Source organism: Colletes latitarsis, chromosome 10, assembly GCF_051014445.1.
Source record: "Colletes latitarsis isolate SP2378_abdomen chromosome 10, iyColLati1, whole genome shotgun sequence".
Taxonomy (NCBI): domain Eukaryota; kingdom Metazoa; phylum Arthropoda; class Insecta; order Hymenoptera; family Colletidae; genus Colletes; species Colletes latitarsis.
Window position 1 is genome coordinate 12,087,748 of NC_135143.1, and position 22,095 is coordinate 12,109,842.

The window sequence follows — 22,095 nt, forward strand, 5'->3', positions numbered from 1 at the left end:
AACTCGAAATCTCGTGTAACCAGCGTCCCGCGGACTTTCGATTTCGCTCCAGTGAATGGATCTGACATGACGCACCCTCTGGTAGAATTCACGATTTTGTACTCGACTTACTGAATGATTTCAATTCGAGTAGGTGCATCGACACGTTTGCGAGCAACGTCTGGTTTCATTAATTAAATTGAACGCTCTCGATCGATCGTCGAGTGGCTGCACTGTTCGGGGAAAATTGTTGTCGGATTTGAAATAATATTCTCTGTACTACCCTACCATTTATTTTATTAGGATTTCCTGGAAAGTATTAATAAACCTTTGTTCATTAAACGACAATGAGTCGAAAAATAATTTTAAGGTAGAAGATTTATGGTCTTCTGGCGTTATTACGTTCCTCTGCGTCGCCATATTGAATGCAAACGATTTTACGTGTCCATCTTAGACATCGTATTTATTATTGATTCGTTTCCCGGACAGGGAAGAGGCAATAGTCGAACGAAGTAAAATCTGAGTCGTACGTTGGATGAATTATAGGTGTAATTATTCAGGACGTCCAAGTTGAAATAGCAGAATACAGCCAACCTCCAAACTTCGAGAAGTTTGAATGTTCCGAGCTTCCTGGGAAGGGTTGTAGGTTTCTAGAGAAGTAATTCTCATTCTTGGCACTAGATAGCGCCACCAAATTATGTATACCGACGTTACAGATGCTTATTCATATTCAGCATTTATATTATTTATTATACGTTCGGACTGGTCGACGATAAATTTCGAGCGGGCCACCTTAAATTTCGTCTAACCCAGGATAAAGTGAGAATATTATTCTGTTTCGTTACTCTTTATACACCAAAGGAAAATATAGGCTACACAATTTAGGGAAATATTAGCTATATTATTATATTAATGTTTGACTAACAATTTAAAATCTATGGCCGTAACTTATAACAGCGAATACATCTAAATTTGTAGCACAATGATTTTCATTCTTGATGCTAGATAGCGCTATTATATTCTGTTCACCGACTTGATTTCCGGAAATATTACCACAGACGAGGTATTAAAGACGTTCTCCGGAAATGTTTTTACGGGGATTTCCTCACTTTACGGCGTTAAGGAACAATTTTTCCAAGATTCTTAGAATTTCTAAATATTCTTCATCAAACTACGCGTTGTTTGCATTTTGAAACATTAAAATCCTCCAATCCGTTCAGGAGTTATAATTTTTTAAACCTACGCATGAAATTCCAGGGGAATCAGACATTGGTCAGACATGGTCAGACATTGTATTTTTGGTAAAGAATTTTTTTTCTCGAAAATACGTAGGAATTCGGGGGTATGTCTATTGACCAAAAATGATTGTAATTGACCCCTGCAATTGAAAATAATTTTTTTAGAACGATTTAAAACTTTTAATTTTGCCGAAAAATTTAAGCATCTACTCGAATTTTTTTTCTTGAAAGTGCCTAGGATTTTGGGGGTATGTCTATTGACCAAAAATGATTGTAATTGACCCCTGCAATTGAAAATAATTTTTTTAGAACGATTTGAAACTTTCTTTTTCGCCGAAAAGTTTTATAAGGTATAAGGTTTACTCGTATACCTCGTCTGTGATATTAGTTATAATTATTATCATATTAATATTAAGGAAGGTCTCTCTATTAAATGACATACGTTCTCTACAACTCTGATCTAAAATTAAGTACAAAATTTAAGTAACGCGCGTAAAATGCACTTTTGTTTCGGCAAAGAGAATGCCCTAGTATTCAAAAGATGCCCTAATTTGTCTAAGAAAATGTCTCTTCGATAGCATCTAAATGGTAACTTAGTTGATTGGATAATTAAGTAATACCATTTCTGGACTGAGATTGATGAGGGAAAGCTTATGTTTATGCAAGAGGCGACGTTGTTTTAATGAAAACGATATCTCTCTTTTAAATTAGTTTCCAAGTTCTTCGAAGAATTCATTTAAGAGTTTCTGAAAAATATTAGCTCTACAAATTTTTGCTAATAACCAATCAGTATGAAAACACGGAGAAACTGAAAGTTATAATTACGTTATATAATTATATTTATTCCGGAAAGTAATAAAAACTGCTTGTTTAAGATAATTATATATTTATAATATCGACGCGCATGATATCTAGAATCGTGTATTTAATTTTAACAAGCACTGGGAATGATAAACGATCAGATAGTTTATTTTTAACAACACATTTCCTTCGAGATTGCGATCAAATTTACAATTGCTTCCAATAAGCCCCGAGTTCGAGACTAATTGGGATCAGAAGACGTTTAAGTTCCTTCTTTTCCTTCAAAGAGAATTTTTCCCGGAAAGTTTCCTTAATGAGGGACTCAGGCAAGGCGTCAATTCGGAAATGGGGAACTCTCATTAGCAACCGATACTCGTTAAGCTTCGTAATTTGCGAGACTAGAACAATAATTGGCAATTAGTGTTTACTTTTATATCGGAACCGTTCTTAAAACTTATTCTTTGCAGTTTATTCGAAATTTGACTGTTACGCCGAGAACTTACTCGATATAATCTTCCAATTAACAGCAAAAGCAACCGTCGTTCTTCCAATTTCTTGCTTTTCTCTCATTCATTAACTCGACATTCAGTTTCCTTAAAACTCATTGGTAGCAGCCTGATCCACTTCCGTGTCATTCGTCCCGCGTTTATGGCTCGAATTACTTTACATGTTTGGATACAGGTTTAATTTAATTTTTCCTCGATAAAAGGAACATCGAAACACTAATTTTTAGCATTGTTTTCTTCGAACGTGAACCTGAGCGATATAAGATGCGAGACATTTAAAAAAGAAAAGAAAATGTATTGATAATTGATTGCAAATAAATTATTTTGTATTATTCGTGGAATGGCCTGGTGAAAAGAGTTCATTTCACGCGAATTCCCAGTTGCTGATAAACGAGATTCATGGAGTTCCGCCAGGTAAAACATTTACGCTCCTTCGGAACAGATAGTATCGCGAGATTGGATTTAAAATGAAATCGATGAGCTTTTGGATCTTCCAAACCCGAGATCTGTTTAACGGAGAAACTATGAGGAAGAAGATAACGAAATGGAAGACGTATTGTTTGTAATATGCGTTTCGTCGTTGCTTTATTTATACCATAAACGCCTTAAATTATGAAACTCTGTATTCACGTTGCAATATCTGGTTATAAAACGTTGAAAAACAGCTTTTTAGGCAAGCAGAAGTATGATTGACTGCAACTGGGATAATAGGAAACAATGGAGTAGTCAAGTTTGGATTCAATTGGAGAATTTTAGAGGATTATAAAATATTTACCATCGAAATGAAAAGATTATAGAGAAACTTTGAATGAACTACGGATCGTAAGGAGTAGTTTCAGGGAAAACAAGAGGACCTAATGTAGATAGTCGATTGTGGATTGGATCGAGACGAGCAAGAGATCGTAAACTAGCCAACCTTGAGGCGAACAAAAGATCATAAGAAGCCAATTTATGGACAAGACGTCGTATCGTATAGCTCAACACTTAGAATAGATCCCTGATGGAGTGGTGCAAGTGTGTGGCGGGGATGATGGAATCTCACATCTATAGGGTGTTATCATAAATTAAAGAAATAGCGACAGGGATGCTTGGAAAAGACGAAATAAAATATTCGTGCAGGCCAAAATTCATCGTGACGAAATAAATAAATCAACTTTGAATTCGATCTGGATGAATGGGAGGTCGTAAAGTAGGCAACTTTGGAACGAAGAATTCGTAAGATTTAGAATAAACAGGGCATCGTAAAGCAGTTAAGTTCGGGAGGAAGAAGCGACCGTAAGAAGCCAACACGGTGATCGATGAATCTTGGCATAAACAAGAGATAATAAATATCTAACTTTCGAGCAGGCAAGAGATCATAAAGGAGCCAACTTTGGGACAAACGATAGATCATAAAGAGCCATCTTAACGATAGACAGTTGATCGTAAAGGAGCCAAGTTTGGGATAAACAGATCATAAGTGGTTAAGTTTCAGACGAAGGAGCCAACTTATAGCTTGAATTATAAGGAAGTTAAGTTTGGAACGAACCAGGAGATTACGAACTATATAGCAACTTTTTGCCTACGCCTACGCCTATGTTAAAATGTTCGTTATTCTTCCGTGCATCGTTACGTCGAATCGTTAATCGGTTTACCGAGCGACGCGATCATTAGCTGCTCATCAGTGTCTTCGTCTGGCACGTGAGGGCAAACGGGGAAGATTATCCGTAGCAGGTCGCTATTAGGTCTGAAGTGTGCGTCAACGAATACCTTGGCACCAGCTTTTCGAGCTTACAATGTATTTACGTGTGCAATAATCGCGTCGTTGACATGTCATTGATAATTTTAGTGTCGACGGGCAGAAACAGTTTCGCAACCCCGCGTCGGGGAAACAAGCATTCAATACTGCAAAAAACCTATTACAGTAACCGTCAGATTTATGATATCGCAATATTTGATTATATTTAGCCACGTGACCCAAACGCAGATCACTCTTTTCACTTATATATATCTTGCAAAAAAAAAAAATCGGAAAGGGTGATTTCCATGAAAAACGAAGACGCTTGAAATCCTTGTTCATCGCGAGGATCGTTAGGGGCACCGGACAACTACGCAAAAACGATCACGCTTCGCACACTGATCCCCTAACGAGCACGAAATTATCAGAGACGCGCATGCGTCTAAAAATATAGGCGAAGCTTTATTAATTCCGTGACACAGCGAATTTCACGACAGTCACGTAAACTGGAACCACGTAACTAAAGAAGAGAACGCCCCAAGGGCAAATTTTTATTTTTATACAAACCGTCGTGAGCTCGCGTAGCATCAAGAAACGTCGAGCGAACGTTTCGTAATTAATAAACGACACAAGGGCGCGGGACACCCCCATCTCGATACTCCTCGATCGAAATAGTCTTTCGAAACGATTCTCTCCGACAAAGTCTAAAATTTCTCGGGGTAATGGGATTTCATTTTTGACGACGCTCGAAAAATTCGTATCCTTCGAAATTGTATTAGACGGACGGGTCGTATTCGATTACGTACGAGTTCCGAGGATGAACAGAGAGTTTCGTCCTGTAATCGTATCTTTGGATCGCCATGACCCACTGCTGACGCCAGTTTCGCTCCATTTAGAAATGATACTGTCGCCCCTAGCATCATTGCCAGATGATCGTGTTGCAAAACAAGTGAAATCACTCGATGTTGGAATCGCTCGTGCGATTTCGCGGATTCGAGGCGGAATTAAGCCGAAGTCTTGAACAGAGCCCGGGGATGATGTCAGTGTCCTTGCTCGGAGTGCGTGGGAAACGATTACTCGATGTCGCGTTATACAAATTCTCGCGAAATGAAAATTAATAGACGTTGCATTATAGTTGAATACTTCCTCGACGGAAACGGAAAGACAACGTTTACACAGGTTTTAACCCTTTTGCGAATCAAGTTTACATTTTTCATTTGAGTATTGCTACACACGTGCAGTGAAAGTTTTATTTTTCTTGTGTCAAATACTTGCAAAAGGCTTACTCTGTGGAAGAGTTCGGCGAGCAAAATCAGCACAAATAAATAAAAGACAGAAATATTATTTGTAAAATATCTGGACAGAGAAATAGATCAACGACTCGACCATGCTCTAATTTTATATTCTCATAGTAGCCTCGCTCAGGAAGCGTTCATTCTTCCCAAACATTGTCTCTGCAACGACGATGGAACCACGATCGGTCTGTGAATCGTAAATTCTGCGTCGAAACGGGTAAACAGAGCCGTGCGAATCGTCTGTTGCTTGATTGCAATGTCCCTGATTCGTCGTGGAATCGACGCCGGGTAGAAATGCATCCTGTAATCGAGACCAGGAGCTTTTCTTCAGCCAGTTGCCAGGGTTACCAGGTAACTCGAGCCGATTTCGCGGAGATTTCTCGTTTAGCCGAGTGCTTTCATTACGGCCGTTGTTTGAATACGATCGATGTCGATCTGTGTGCACACTCTTGTCGTGTGCCTGTCTCTGTGTCGTTGTTTCGAGACAAGAGACATCGATTTTCTCAGACGAGGTTCCCTAAAACGTGTCTCAGGTCCGCGCTCCTGTCTCGAGGGGCGAAAATTGAGTTTGCTTTCGAATCGATTCCCGCGTGAACTAATTCGTTTTGTACGCGGTTACGGGGAAATGTCACTTAACTTTTGTCGAATCTCGAGGACTTCTAGTTTCTAATTATGCGCGACATCGACGCGGCGCAGTATGTGGGAAGAATGATAATTCCTCATCGATGTTGCCGTTAGAATTTTAAGCAGCGATATCGCGCCCGATAATTCGGTACAAAATTGGCTCAATTATGACCTCTTGTTCGTTCGAAAATTGTCTGCATTACGAGCTCTCGTGCATATCAAAATTTCCTCCTCTACGATCCAGACGACAAAACATTTAATCATTTCTTTTTGGAATTTGAGAAGGAACTCTTGCTTGTTTCAAAGTCATCTTTCGATGTTCGCTGAGTTATTTGACAGGCGAAATTGTGTTCGCCACGAGCACCTGGTACCCTCGTCGATACAGAACACAGGACGATTCTTAGGAGAAATTGGAGTTCGAGGCTTTCATCGGAATTGTACACAGTCAACAAAAGTTAACTGTCGTTTAGATGTGTGGGTACCGGTATTCAGAAATTAATTATCGTGCTTCGATGTCGTATAACTGTAAAAACTTGATTTTGTAACCCAAGAAATGCAGAGACAGAATATTGATATTGTCGCGAAGCAGGGATGATCGAGTGGTCGATAAGTAAATGGTTTGGCAACGATACAGTGATCGAGTGGCCCCAGAAATGAAACTGCAAGGTACAGGATTTGGGTTACAATGGAAGTTTTCATACTTGTAACGACACTCACTCGATTTACTTGTTTTTTTACGAATTTTTACCGAATTTTGTTTTTACAGTCAACGAAGTTGTTTCTTTTTTTAATATCAACGGATAATGCCCATTACGAAACTGATAGAGAGGTGTAAACATTATTAAAATCAACGATACATAGTGTTTTAAACCATGATTACCGTGGACGATACTGCACCGAGCTGCCTTTGATTCGATTACTATTCTATTCCAACTAGCTGTGCTTCTTTGCAAACGAGATTTCTATCGACAACGAGGGCTTGTCAGCGTGACGTTCATGGTTTATGGTTTCGACGTTACAAATCTCAATATGTCGTGAGCACATTCGCCATTTGACACCTTCAATTATTCGCGCGCGTGTCAATTCCATCGGAAAGCCAATCGATACTGCTGCCGTCAGGCCAGATGAGGGCCACGAGCAAATTATCACGAATGATTGATGAATATATAAAGCCCTCGTGTCAATCGTAGATTAATTTACAGGAAACGCCATTATTTAAATTAATTTATACCGATTACGATCGTCGCTTCTCATAAGAAAAGTCTAGACGTAGGCACGAGACATCGAGCCATTTAAAAATCAAAGCGGTGAACTCCATTTTCCGAATCCTTCGAAATTTTAGTGTCGAAGTATTTAATCGAAAACTTTGTATATTTAAAATAAATTTTTTAAATTTTAATTTTAGAAAGAACCTTAAGAATGTAGATTATTTTCTCAATTTTCTCGATTACGAAAACTCGAAAAAGTACATCTTCAAGATTGAAAGAATACATACAGGTAATTATTTTTTCCGTAAAATCAATGGTTCCTGAGATACCGTGATTTCACAATAATCTGGTATCCGCCAAATTTCAAAGCTTTTCTACTTATTCCATTTATTTGAGCCCCGTTGAGTGGATTAACTCGCCGTTGTCTGAGGTGGGAGATACGGATTGGACACAGAAAGTAGTTTAGCGCCTCCTGATATACAACGTTCGTCGCTTTCAGATTACGAGGGACAAATAAACCGAGCCACGGAGAATGCTAAATAGCAGTAAGTGGGCCACATTATTTACTAAATAGTGGTAATAATGCGTCGGTTCTAAGCCTTGGCTAAGTAGCGCACGGCTGGGCGAAGGGATTGAAATCAGTTACAATATCGATCTCGGTATACTGGAACAATCACGAAGGACCGAAACAATCTCGTAACAGTCATTCCCTATAACGTTTATGGGATTGCTTTCGGTCTGAGATGGTTATGAAGGATCGAAACGATCCTATAACCGTTATAGCTCGTGGCAGCGTTTTTCAAACGCTCGGTCTTTGAACTCCATTTTTGTAAACAAAAATTAAAACAGCACGTTCTACGAACCACAGCGAAATCTATCGCGATTATCGTCGATGGTCGCGGCGGAGTACGTCTTGGGAATAAAAGTAAGTAGAATACACGATAATGGTCGGACGCAGATAAATGTAATTATTTCGAAAACGGACCGCTAGAGCAAAAAATTCTATTCCACACTTTCGATTCATCTTCGCGCTTGGAATCTATAGACACGCAGACTTTGTTTTTTTTTATATTTATTTATATATAAAAAAATAAATACAAGTGTAGAAGATAGTTGCATAACAGGGATAAACAGAGATACAAAATTGAGTGACATGAAGTATGAGATTGACTGTCAATAATTACAAGGAGATACCAAGTAAAGAACATCGAATGAATATTAATAATAACCTATTGTTATTTTGTATCTTTCGTTTCCAATTACTGGTTCGACTGAAATCCACAGATTACGATAAGTTGTTTGTTATTACATCGAAGAATTTTTCCAGAAGCTGCACGTAGGATAGCAAACGACTATAAACACTCGTAGAATTCTAAATAACTCAAAGAACGGGTACGTTACTAAGCCGTATCGGTGTACGTTGTACGCAACATTTAGCTGAATCGTAATTGACGTTCTTTAGAATCGAATAATTCAACCCCCGCTGGCTGACGTTCAACCCCCTCGATTAACTCTGTCACGTCAATTTTCATGCGACGTCCACGATCGATATCGCCCACGGCACGGCAAATAAGGTCGATGTCCATTCCCTGGAGGACTAGGAATTGCCCTTGTTAGACTTTTGAATGACCATTAACTCGCTCGTCCAACCGTCTTCGTGCAAACGTCGACTTCTCTATTTAATTGCCAATCTATAATGTGCACGTGTTTTCAGGGGTTGTAAACGCGCATCAGAGACGCCGGTGATCTGGGTCACCGTACAAAACGCGTGCACATTCGACTGGGTAAATTCAAGGCAAATCGGAGCTGCTTGCTAATTCGAGGGTCGCGAGTTTGCTTTACTTTCCGGGTCCTCTTCCACGACGAGGCTCGCGTTTGGAAAACCCGATCAAAACATAGCTTTTACGAATCGTTGCTGGATGGAGGAACACGCACCGAGATTCGCAAGAATTTTGCAAATTTCCGGTTACGAATTTGTCGTTTAAGACTTCCCACGCGGAATCCATGGCGGTGACCGTGCAGTAATTCTTGGAATAGTTTCGTTTCCGAAGTTGCCGTTTCAACGGAATACCCAACGAAATGTCAGCTTCTATACTCTTGTAAATTAGATTGGACTCGGAACGAAGTTGGCGGCTGTCAGTTTCTATAAGAGCTAACTGGGGAAAACAGCGAACAAACTTTTTAACGAACCCAATATTTACAAAAATAGAGCGCCGCGTTTCTTGCGGGTCAAGCAGAGCTGCCTCGAACGTGGCGGAAGGTCGGTCCTATAATACGTTAGAAATTTATTTGCATTGATATAATTTAAAGAAACTTGTCAGATATACGGATTGGGATCGGATCGGATTATGTTGTACGCGAAATCGTAAAAGTTGAATCGACCTGAAACGGGCCTAAACTTCTACGAAGCTAGGTCTATACGGAAGCAGAAGCCTGTTACACTGTCGGATTAACGCGAGATTGGAGGCAAAGCTACAAAGGGTTTATCTGGAGGACGATAGAGCGTTAAATATTGTGAGATGCAAGTTTGGGATCAGATATTTCGGAAGTACCAAACAGACTCTGTCGCATCGAATACGATCTTACGATCGGATAACTGGATTGTTGGATCACAGTTCTGCGGAGGAACAAACGCGAAACTGCAACGTTTGCATTATTTTTACAATTGTACCGCAATTTGATCACGTTTCCTCTGCACGGAGTCGAGAATTCGTGCCACGAGAGAGGTCCGATCGGTGACAGTGTATCTCAAAGATCAGATTTAGGGCAGCAGGGAATTAAGTGACGATAGATAAACAGAAGACACGATTAAATCTCGACAAACAGACCCGGGAGAAGCTCGAAATTTCACGAATTGAACGTCATAGAGTGGCAGGGTGAAACCCTATCGGGATCAATCGCAACACGGGACGAGATTTTGTAGGGACGGACCAGGAACCGCAGAGGGGATTAAACTCTGACGGATTCAAACCGTGACGAGGAAAACTTTGTCGGATTACAGGCGGGTCGGCAAAGGATTCGAACTTTGACCGATCGAGCGGAACGCCGCGAAAGCTTCAACGATCTCTGCCTAAACAATCAGAAAGTCGAACAACCACCACCTCGCGGACGCACTTTAGATTTTTCTAATTTTAATTTTTTCCCTGCCCCGCAAGATACAACTCGTTCGCGGTCAAACTATACAGGGTGTTCGGCCAACCCTGGGAAAAATTTTAATGGGGAATTCTAGAGGCCAAAATAAGACGAAAATCAAGAATATCAATTTTTTGATTGAGACTTCGTTAAAAAGTTATTAATAATTAAATTCAAAAATTTCAAATCGTTCTGGAAAAATTATTTTCGGGTGTGGGGGTCAATTACAATCATTTTTGATGAATAGACATATCCCTGAAATCTTGCGCATTTTCGAGAAAAAAATTCAGTACGGGTGAAACTTTAAACGTTAATAACTTTTTAGCGAAGCCTCCATCAACAAATTGGTATTCTTGATTTTCGTCTTATTTTGGCCTCTAGAATCCCCCATTAAAATTTTTCCCAGGAGTGGTCAAACACTCTGTATAAAAAGATTGTCGTCAAAATGCGTCAGCAGCTATATTTTCACCAAAAAGTCGTTAATTCTACATTTTTACAGGCGTTTCGCAGCTTCGTAGCGATTAGATTGGAGCAAATTCTTTCTTTTGAGCCACGATCTTTTCGACGATGGTTTCTCCGCAGAGGCAACGCAATCTTGTGGATTTCCAATTATCCATTCTATCATTCCTGGTCAAATTCAATAATGGACAATTCGGTTACACCTCCATTTGGTGTGCCACAAGGGGTCACGTTCTAGATCTACTTCTATTTAATTTATTTATAAATTACATTGTCCCAATAATTCGGATAGTCCAAATAAAAATCAACGAGTGAAATAGATTCGTCCATCGAGAAAAATGTTATTTAAGCTCGTCAAATTCGGTGTTCTCTTCCATAACAGCTAGATAAATGCCAATAATAGCGATAACTTCGTCGAGAGTTCGATCAACAATGTCGTCGTCGGTTCTCCCAGCTTCTGGCTAGGGTTTGCAATAATTGTCGGGTAATTTTAGCCAAAACCCGTCGAGTTTCATCCTTGATACTGCCGCGCACGCCTACGGGCCTCGTGACGAGGATAATAATTATAGATGGAATGACGAAATTTTCATTGGCTGTGAGAGAACACCCGGAAACCGTCGCGAGTAATCGCCCGAGCGAGGAGGAGCGACCATTTATTTTGGTTAATTGGATGTGCGGAGTCTGTAAGGGTCGACGGAAATCGAAGGGAAAATCATAGAAACCTCGGTTCTGTGGTTTCTCTTCCTTCGAAGTTTGCGGATCGAACGACCAAACACACGCACGAATCGTATCTAATAATAGCATTAGGATGTTTTGCCAGAAAATTATACTTTCGAGTCTAAATTTTGTTAAAGGGAGATTGTAACGTGAGGAACAAGATTTATTATTTTTTTATTTATTTATAAACGAATAAGGGGGTCAAATGTGCCCCCAAACCGAATTGAACGAGCAGTTCATTCGACAGCTTATCAGAAAAAACCATATGTGCCAATTTTTAACTTGAAATCTCGACCGTAGGGGTAGTAATGGGGTGAAAACGAAAATCATGTTTTTGTACAATTTCTCTTAACCTATTGTGTAAAAAAATGTAAAAAAATTCAGAAACATTTCGGGTACCGGGGCACATATTTTGGAAGATTTTCAGATTTTTTGATTGAAAAACCAGGCAGTACTTTTATACTTTTGCAGTAAGCAGATATTGCTATTACTATCATTCTCAATTTTTCAAATTTTTCATTTTGATGCGTCGCAGTAAAAAGATAAAAACCGGTTTATCGGTTCCCATCGGGGGGTCAGAATATTAATCTGATTTTTGGAAATTGATGGAGCTGTTGGGGCTTGCACCACCTCTATCGCGAGTCAGCCTGGCATTGCAGTGCCGCCAGGATAATATTACTCAAAAAATAATTTGTTACTTCCTAATAATAATCCAAAAAACCTCTTAAAAAGGTTTTCTCGTGCAATAATACAGAGGTATTAAATTTGGCTGGATTTAAATGCATCAAAAGTTATTATTTATCCGGAAAAACTGCTGTATTGCAGAAGTTTAGTAGCCTCTCGATCATTTGCCGCAGAGTGTTAAATTTGGAACGACTCGTGGCTGCCAAATGGGCGAACGCAGGGAACTTGAACCTAACAATTTGTGAAATAATTCAACGCGGTCGTGTGTATCAAGGATCAAATTTTTGGGTCGCGTAACGAATCTGCACTCTAAACATTGGCGACGCTCGAGCGTAAAAACAAATCGACACACAAATAGTACAACTTGACTCGAGATTCGTGCATCCTCGAAATTTCACGTTGGGAATTGACTCGAAAGGTTACACGGTGCTCCAAGTGTTAATTTGTTAAGTGACGCCGGGCTGAAACGCGGCGCTCACAGAGGAAGGGCTCCGGGAAATCGGGTAAATTATACGGAAGTTTAATGGCATCATAATTACCCTGTCTATCCACGCTGGAGGCTGCGATAATGGAAGCCAATTAAGCTTTATATTAATGCACGGTGTAAATAGACGGTTGACCTTTCCTTAAGAATCTGTCAATCAGCGTGAAACACCTAAAGAGGAATATTTCAAACTTCATTTTCGTTCCTTTACCAAATGTAAATTAAAAAAGAAGACAAGCATTTCGAGTGCAAGCTGATCGAGACGTTTGAATGTATCGATTTTGAGAAAAAACCAACGAACAAAGTAAATAAATAAACCCCAGGGACCGGTGGAAACGAAACGTACTCGGGTCTCCTCGTTCTTTCCGTGAGAAAATTCAATTTTCTGCCACTTTCGCATTGAAATTACCCGGTCGAGTGCGCTACGCCATAAAAGGGGCGGCATTCAAATTCCCATGTCGCGCAGCCGGAACCGAAACGAAATTTCTACGGAGACCCTGGAATCGTAACGAAATTTTATGCCCGGACATCAAATAACACTCGTTACCCCGTTGTAATTGATTTATCGACAGCGATGGTCGACCATAATGTCATTATTTAATGACGTTATTTCGTTGGATCGTTTAATCGAGTTTCCATGTAAGCTGAAACCCCGTCGCGGTTTCGTGCGTTTGCGGCTTCCGCCGACGTTCCCGTTTTTAGAAGACATCGGCAAATTTTATCGCACGCTCCGACCCGTGGCCACATCGGGTTTCGTAATCTGTCCAACGCGGAACAAATTCATGCATCGTTTTGCAATTAAATAAAATCTCTCTGACCTCGAGACGTTCTTTGCCCAAAACACCGACCTGGCACGCTCGACGATTGATTTTTTTACAGGTTAAAAGAAACAACGGACGAGCATTCGAACCAGAAAACGGCAGACAGCGTTTGATGTATGGAATTTCAGAGTGCAATTCGGTCGATGGAAGACGTTCGTTTTTCCAATAGACGCGTGCCAGACAAGAGAATGCTTACAGAGAATACAGGAACGTCTCTCAGACGCGGGTTTATTTAGAAAGCAAGCGCCAGATGGCGAATGAATCAGAACCGTTAACCGCAAAGAGAGAATCCTGAATCACGTCGAAGAAAATAATAGTTGAAACAATGAAGATCGATTTAAATTGTCGGTGATCGGTGATAAAAATTGTACGCCTAGAATTATAGTCTATATAAATTCTAATAACTTTTAATTTCTAAAAATTGCGATCTTAACTTATCCCGTGATAAAGAATTTGCCTCGAAATTTCTCTAATCGAGGTTAAGGGTTTTTCGTTTCGCGATCACGGGTCACCGACGCTGAATTTATTTTCCAACGACGGAAATTTTAATTCGTTGAATGGTGGTTCCCGAACAGATCGAACGTTCCAATAATTCATCGATATATATTTCACGAGCCGGTAAGCTTTCGCGGGTAAGCGAAATCGATCGGGAAAGAATCGCGTCGAATTGGAGGCGCCGTCGCGTGAACGCCCTCGTAGTGAATTCCGCTTAATTGCTGTCATCGTTATCGTTCTCGAATCGACGAACATTTACGACATCGTGTCCCTTATCGAGCACGCGGGGACGCTTGCCCTGAACCGTGAATGCTTTATCATTCGTTAAAGCTAACGTTTACCGGAATGGCTCGTTGAAAAGTCCACGGCGGCGCGTGGCCGCCATTGTTTTCGATTTTACGGCGAACGTTCGCGTCCGCGTGTGCTCGTGGAAGATAAACGAAACGACAGAGGCAACGATTTGTAAATGCTCGTGGACAATAGTATCCCGTAGGCGACGATGATCGAAATTTCTTAGGTTACACCCGGGACACCTGTAGATGCTAGGTAAATTTCGGATAACGCCGGACACCTGTAGATATCTCCAGAAGCTTCCTTCAGAGCTTTCGATACCTCAGGATATCGTCAAATACATCGAGAGATTTATAGAAGATCGTTGAAACGCTTCTAAATCGCCTCTAGATATTTCTAGACAGTTGTGAGCATCTCTTAAAGCGCCTAAGTTACTTTCAAATATTTCTTTTTACTGTCGTCGTTTGCCCGTAGATGTAGATACTTCTATAAAGTGTTCGGCTACCACTGGGAAAAATTTTAATGGGAGATTCTAGAGGCCAAAATAAGACGAAAATCAAGAATACTAATTTTAAAAAGTTGTTGTTACTTTCTAGAAAGTGGGTAGGATTTCGGGGGTAGGTCTATTCACCAAAAATGATTGAAATTGACCCCCGCAATCGAAAATAATTTTTCCAGAATAATTTGAAATTTTTTTTTCACCCAAAAATTTAGCCACTTACCCCCTGTCGATTTCTCTTAAAAATTCGTTTCTGATTTTTAGTAATTTTGGTTGACGTCCTACAGAAAAGTTGCTCAATACTTATTTGTAGGCATTCATGAACTCTACTTGCCCCCAAAATTTTAATGAGATCTCTTTACTATTGTAGGAGTTATGGCCATTTGAAAATTGGACCAGTTTTAGGGGGTTTTTCTAACTTTACGGGGTCAAGGAATAACTTTTCGAATATTTTTAGAATTTCTACATATTCTACACTGAAATACGCGTCGTTTGCCTTTTTAAACATTAAAATCGGCCAATCCGTTCAGAAGTTATGATGTTTTAAAGATACACATGAAATTTCAGTGAAACATGTAAATGATTGGTCAGACATGAAATTTTCGGTAATGAATTTTTTTCTCGAAACTGCGTAGGATTTCGGGGGTATATCTATTCACCAAAAATGCTTGTAATTGACTCCTGCAACTGTAAGTAATTTTTTCAGAATGATTTGAAATTTTTAAATTTAATTTTGTTAATAACTTCTTAACGAAGCCTCCATCAACAAATTGGTATTCTTGATTTTCGTCTTATTTTGGCCTCTAGAATCTCTCGTTAAAATTTTTCCCAGCGGTGGCCGAACACCCTATATAGGATACTTGAATAACTACCGAATGTACTATTGAATAATAAAATTTAAGACAATACCGCGTAATCTAAAAATTATGCTATTCCATGTACAAATATTCGAATTTACTTTTTGGTATTAAAAAATATTAGTAATCGAAATTGGTTAGATGCGGCTGTAGATAATTTTTGATAATTTTAGATAATTTCTCGATTTCGTGATCTGTTAAAGAATACGCGGATTTTTGAAAATTAAATATTTCCTCGCTGCGTGAACCGATTGCGAGACACTCACGATCGACCGGAAAAGTTTTACGGGACTTTCGAGAACGGAAACTCGAATCCGTCGAAACCCTCTGCGTCTTCCACCAGTCTCCTGTTGCATTCATTTTCGAGATCCAAACTTAATGGTGGCAGTTGCTTAAACCAAGTTTCTTAACAGACGGGGAAATCTGCGTGAAATCAAAGTAAATTCAGACTTAAACGAAAGACAATCGATAGGGGAAGTTAGGCTTAGAAACGCAGAATAAGCTACGCTTTGCTTACTTCGTATTATTACAGTCGAATCGTGAATTTAGTAAACCTATATAAACTAATTTCATCGGTTAAAACGTGAAGCGATAATATTTTCATCTTGTACAATCTTTATTTTATTTTTCTTTACGTGTTACTTCTTCTTTGTACTAAGGAGGTTATCCCGCGAATAAATGAATAATAATAATAATAACGTTTCCCATTGTCGTAGCTTAATACTTTCATGCACAGAATATGCGTAATCCGCTTACACCGTTGCGCCAAACAAATCTTTCGTACCTTTCCTTGGAAAATATTTACAGTTCTTGTTTCTGCAGTAACTTTGTATAAATTTGTCATTGTTCCAAATATCGTAAACAATGCGCAAAGGATGTTCGTTTGTTAAATTTTCAAAAATCCAGTGGAGTATACTTTCTACAATTTTTATTAGAAACTACGAGTCATTTTGACCACTTCGGTAGTTCTAGTGTTAAAAGCGATCACCAGTGATCACCGTGGCGATCGACGTGTTAACAAAAAAGAGGATTATTCCAGAATCAAAGCACAATAGTAAAATCTTTTTACTCTGCTTCGTCGAGTAGATGCAAGAGACGGTTCGCTAAAAGTTCAACCCCTAAAGACTCGTCGCCCAGGATTCGAATCTTACGATGTTTATCATCGGTTAATCCACCTTTCACGCGATCCCACGCGCAAGAGGGGTGGAACCATGAAGGTATAGGGGTTGGAAACGCAACGAGCAGTCCGTGATCCTCTATCAAGATGAACTATATCCATAATGCATGGCGGTCGCGTGGCTGGCGCGTGGACAGGGAGATGGGGGTGTCGAAGGTCGTAGAAAAATCCATCCGTAGGCGTACGGGAACGCAACGGAAACGTAGACCGGGCCTTGTGTAACACGGGGAAGGTGTTTAGTCAGGGGCTGACCTGAATTCAGGTGGGCTGAATCAATACCGTGCTCGTTCACCTCGCAGTTACCGTGGCAACCAGACTCCTTTATTAAATATAACCTGCACAGTTTCCTGCGTGCAGGCATCAACCCTCCGGTTGGCCAACACCTGGACCGTGTGTCATCGACCCTATCGTTGACGGTTAGCCTCAGACGGAGGACGAGTGAAGCCCTGGCGGGATAGAATCATGCGACCTTGGCACCGGGTCTACGAACCGAGGTCGGTGCCAGGTTTCAGGAAGAGGTGGATCTGGCCAGCCTTGACGTTCGGTTCTACCTTCGTGTCCGACCGTTTCTCGGCCATTTCGTCCATTTAGACGCGCCACGTGCTTCATCGACCACGTACAGAGAGGTTAGGGTCGCCTATCGGAACCCGAACGACCGCCATTTTTATTTCACGCTATCCTATCGCCTTGTAATTTTCTGACGAACTTCCTCGTCGATGTTTCGAACGATTAACTCTAATTCCATGGCAATTTTTATCTTACAAACTTCTGCACGATCAGATCATCGCGAAATATTATTTTTCGTTGCTTAAGAGCTCCGTAAATTAAAGATCCTTGAACAAAAAATTCCAGTCTGGAGAGGCATTTAGCTGCTGAAGATGGCTATTTTTCTTAAAAGAGTTTCTGTAGGATCAGATCATCGCGAAATATTATTTTTCGTTGCTTAAGAGCGCCGTAAATTAAAGGTCCCTGAACAAAAAATTCTAGTCTAAAGGGCGTTTTGTTAGTGAAGATCGTTATTTTCCGTAAATTAAAGATCCTTGAACAAAAAATTCCGGTCTGGAGAGGTATTTAGCCAATGAAGATCGTTATTTTTCTTAAAAGTGGGTGGTTACCACGGATATCAACTTTGCATCTGTAGGTTGCACATAAAAATGCACCAATGACATTTTAGGAACGTTAGTAATTATTGATTATTTTCGATTCTGGAAGGTTTCTCGGCCGTGGCGCGTGGTTCATCGACTCCGAAGGGGGTTGGGGTCGTTGAAGAAGTACGTTAGTTTCCTTTTTGGTCGCCTGCTTGTCTGCTTGTCGAGACACCGGGTGCTCTACTTCATGAATTTTATCTTACGAGCTGGTTGACGTCGCTCGACCCTTCCTCAGTTCCGTCTTGGGCTATTTGGAGAGTCGAGCGAGCACAGCTAAGGGCGGGCTCTCGAGAATGCAGGATCGGTCGTTACTGGAATCGCGCGAGTCGGTCCAGACTGTGTTTTATCATTTGTTTAAGGAAGTAAACGTTCTTTCGACGTACGTCCGTGACCGTTCGGTTTGCCAAGTTATTATAACCGGTTCAGCGATTTGGAAACTACATACGATCCTCGTGTTTCGTGAAACTCTAATCCTCACCGTTAATGGTACAGACGGTAAAACGATCCGTCGAGTGGATTAAGATTACAATAATACAGATTCTAACCTTTGAACACATTTGCAGAATGCCCCTTGTTAATAAATATTACACAATAAGTACAACATAATAATTTTTCGATGACATTCGCGTTTTCTTTTACATAAATCGATTCCCCACGCCATTCCGCATACAACAATACGAAGATACGTCGCTGGAAGATTTACTGGTTCCGACGGAAATGATGTCAAACTCATTGTGCCCGAAGTCTGGGGCTAATCTATTTTCCATTATCACTTGTCACAGCGGTCGATCAATTCTCCGCCGTTACACCTTCGTCGCGCGAATATTTTTCTTAAGTACGAAGCTTGTTAAAACGTAATTAGCCGCGTATTCCTTAGGTACCGAGTCCATCGAAGATCGTAGATCAAGGAGATTCGCTACGAGAAAGATAAATTTCCCACCGTTTCAGAAAATCAATCTCCGGTTTCAAGCGTATGCACGTTTCCCATTCTAATTTCTCAATTTCCATGCATAACGTCTCAACTTCAAATCTTTTTGCGCTGACAGTCGAATCGGATTCTCGTTTTCGATTCAGCGCGCGTTTATAGTCACAGATACAGTTTCCATAAAACAGTTCCTCGACTTCTCGAGGGGTCTTCTCTTCGACGAGAGACCGATGCAACATCCATAATAAGTTCCAACGCCGCGCACAGGACGCGACACATATTCCTACGTACCCTACAGCTCGTGTGTCTTAAATATTTATGGATGGTAATGCCTCGATAATAAATATCTGTGCTGCCGTTCTGGATTCGTGACAAAGTTGCATCGCTCTCTCGGTGGAAGACATCAAAGTTGCATTATGAAACTTCGCGAGTGCGCCTTGGAACTTTAACTCGATCGAGCACACGGCTGTTAATGTTATTTGTCAATTTGTGTGCAACTTCCATTAAAGTCAGCTTTGGTGTCAAAGCACTCGAGGTTCCCTTTCAGACACGACTCACTCGATTACTGGCCTAATCTACACCCGAATTGCTGCGCGAATCTCATCGAAACGTAACCCTACAGACATCGGACCTACAATGTGGATAATGTTAAGCTTAACCGAAATTTACTCTAAAAATATACCGAATCTACCTCGTGACGTGTTAATTATCGAGTTAAATTTTATTCTTTATCTTCGACTCGTTTTTTCGCGTACAATCAACCCATTCTCGGATGCTTCGTCGATATTGGAACGCTTTGCGGATTCCTTAGCCAGAAGTCTGGCCAATGGCAGGTGTCGAACATTCTCCTGAAAATGGAACGGTAATTCGGTTCAGTGCGTCGATGATTAAGGGACGGAAGAGAAAAGAAACGCGTTGGCGCGGCCGATGAAAGCAACAACCCGGCGCCAATGATCTGAATAAGCATCCAGGTCACCACACGTGACAGCCAGAAGATTGTTTAGACCCGGCGCACCCGCTACTCCGCTGTTAAACTGAATCCACGCCAGCAGGAAAGCTCTATTTATACCGCGGTAACGAGGTCTTGGATGTAATCTTGCGAAACGCCCGGAGGAGCATTCGTTTCCTCGCGGAAGCACACCTCCGACGATGCGCTTCGAATCGACTGACTGGCTCAGACTTGGCGAAAAACTGGACCTGTCTGTTCCAGCCAGGATTTTCGTCCTCTAAATAGGCCACAGGACGTTCTGGGAAATTGAATCAGTAAAAGGACCTCGTCCTCGTACTCGTTGGGTCCTTTTTAAACCGTCCTCCGGGACACCGACAAGGCCAACATGATGTGGATATTGGAATCCTTATTTTCTTAGATATTTTAATTCGAACTTTGTGGGTATATAGAACAATTAAAATATTTTTCAATATTTTGACAAAATTTTCTCACAGAAAAAGACAGCTCGTCCCAGTTTCTAGAACCACCCTGTACATTTACGGTTAAAACACGAGGCACAACTGTTATTAACCCAGTCTCGATCGCATTGCGGGCAAAGTAATTAAATAATTCAACGTATAACAAAGAAAATAACTTCGTCGGATAATTACAGACTAATCGTGGTTATCGTTATCGCGATCGTCAACTGACTCTCTATTGTTCCCAATATCTTTATTAGGCGCCTGAGCGTGCAAATTGATACTAATCTCTTCCGAGCCTTCGAATTTCGGAACGATCGCGATGAAAATAGTTAATATGCATAAATGAAGTACTGAAAACGGAACGCACAGAAGCTAAATCATTACGCGAAGCGCTTTAACGCAGAACGATTCATTTAGCAAATTGCTGCATCGTTTTTTTTCCTTGTAATCTAGTACCTTTCGTTTTCCATTATCATTAGCGTTATCTATTATTTTTATCGTCGAGTGTTTTCAGTTGGGCAAAAATGCAGTTCGCGTAATTGTCTCGTTCGAAATCAATCGATGCGAACGGGGGGGGGGGGGGGGGGCGTAAAAAGCAGAAGAAACTGTCGCGACGCGGTGAAAATAAAAAGCGAAATAACGTAAACTATTCATGGAAAAATGAACTGTCGCTCGCGTGACAAGTATTTGTGTCACCGGGACACCACCGTGACACATCGTTTTTATCGCGAATAATTATTGCTATCACCTGCGTCTCCCTCCTCTCTCGGGCACACGATTACTCCAAAGTCATCGTTCTTTGCTGCAAAATTAATTTTCGAACAGGCATAGAATATCGTTTCTGGAGAGAAAATTTTTTTCTCGTTCGAGCACTTTACGAAACGTATTTACTGTCGCATTTTACCGGGGAAAATGCATTTAATATCGCCCGCGATATCTCGCGAAGCAAGTATATCGTTTGTTCGTAACGAACGTGCAGTAGTAGTTGAATATACGTGGAAAGACGTATTATAATTTCAGCCTCGCGCGAGCAACGAACAGGAAAATCTACATTTCAGCAAACTTTGATAATATATGAATTTATTAAATCGTCACAATTCATCGTACAAGTTCTATAAATTCTTGAACATTTACCGGAAGTATCTAACAACGTTCTCGAAGCACAAACGAGCGTTTAGTCGGAAACTAATTAAATACAAAATTCTAAAAATTCCTATTAGAAGTTTCCAACTAATAATCTACGTGTTCGAAACAGAAACAATTCCTCTTCGATCGGAGATTAATTTGATACAGAGGCATCGGTTGTTGCGAGGTTAATTTTATGAAAATTCTCCAAAGAAAATCCGTGATTTATTCGACCGATAAACGAGTCCTGGACTCTCGGCTAGCAAACTAGTTCCACGCAAATCCGAATATCCAAGTAACAACAGTCAAACAAGTAAACCTCCAGCGAACAATTGCGATGCGTGAACCGACCAATTTACAGTCCGCGCCGGTAAACAAACAATTAATTCCACAATGGAAACGCAACGAGCGTAATGTGATTACCGTTGAACCCCTTGGCGTGTTTTAGTGCATTTGTTTAACGCGTTGCTTGCAAAAGGGCTTCCCTTATCTCGTCGTTCGAT

The 22,095-nt window shown here is 40.6% G+C and overlaps 1 protein-coding gene across 4 annotated transcripts in view; it reads right to left on the reverse strand.

Annotated features, from left to right (window-relative positions):
- Stacl (SH3 and cysteine-rich domain-containing protein) overlaps positions 1-22,095 on the reverse strand; it is a 73,414-nt gene that overhangs the window by 24,141 nt on the left and 27,178 nt on the right. The gene's annotated exons all lie outside the window — the stretch shown is intronic.